The sequence below is a fragment of the Charadrius vociferus genome, unplaced genomic scaffold, assembly GCF_000708025.1.
Source record: "Charadrius vociferus isolate BGI_N301 unplaced genomic scaffold, ASM70802v2 scaffold616, whole genome shotgun sequence".
Taxonomy (NCBI): domain Eukaryota; kingdom Metazoa; phylum Chordata; class Aves; order Charadriiformes; family Charadriidae; genus Charadrius; species Charadrius vociferus.
In genome coordinates, this window is record NW_009648690.1 from 176,267 (window position 1) to 176,908 (window position 642).

The window sequence follows — 642 nt, forward strand, 5'->3', positions numbered from 1 at the left end:
ACCCCCCCCCCCAGCCTCTGCGTGTGGCTCCCCCGGGACATGGGGACAAGTGGTGACACAGAGACCCCCGATGGCAGAGGGGAAGAGGAGCTCTGCTGATCTTAAAACCTCTGGACATGAAACCCCCACCCCGGACCCCCCAGGTTTCGGGGGCAGCCGCTGCACCAGAAGACAGGGGGCAATTAATTCCTCCCCTCGTTTGTGCCTGGCCCAGCACAGCCCCCCCAAGGAGAACCCAGGACTTAAAGCCCGGCAGAGTGGGGTGCAAGCGGTGCTGATATCCCCCCTGATTTTGCACCCCGGGGCTGCGCAGGGGCTCAGACAGAGCGATGCGGTGACCGTAGCCACCCCTCTGCGTTTCTGGTGGTTTGGGTGGTTTTTTTTTAATGGGGTTTTGCGCAGAGGCCCGGGAACATAAGGGGCACATGGGGTGGCGATGGCCGGGGTGGGGGTGAGGGGGCTCCAGGGCCGTTTTGGTGGTCTCTGCATTGCAAACCCCCCCCCAGTGCCTACCGGTGAGCCAGGCACCAGCCCGGCGGGGCCGCGGCACCAGGGCTGAGCTGAGGGAGATGCCAATAAACAGCCTGAGGATCAGCCCGTCTCGCCTCTCTGTCACCCCGCTGCCGCCGCCAAGGGGCCGGC

The 642-nt window shown here is 65.1% G+C and overlaps 1 protein-coding gene across 1 annotated transcript in view; it reads left to right on the plus strand.

Moving 5' to 3' along the window:
* SDK2 (sidekick cell adhesion molecule 2) overlaps nt 1-642 on the plus strand; it is a 149,715-nt gene that overhangs the window by 135,118 nt on the left and 13,955 nt on the right.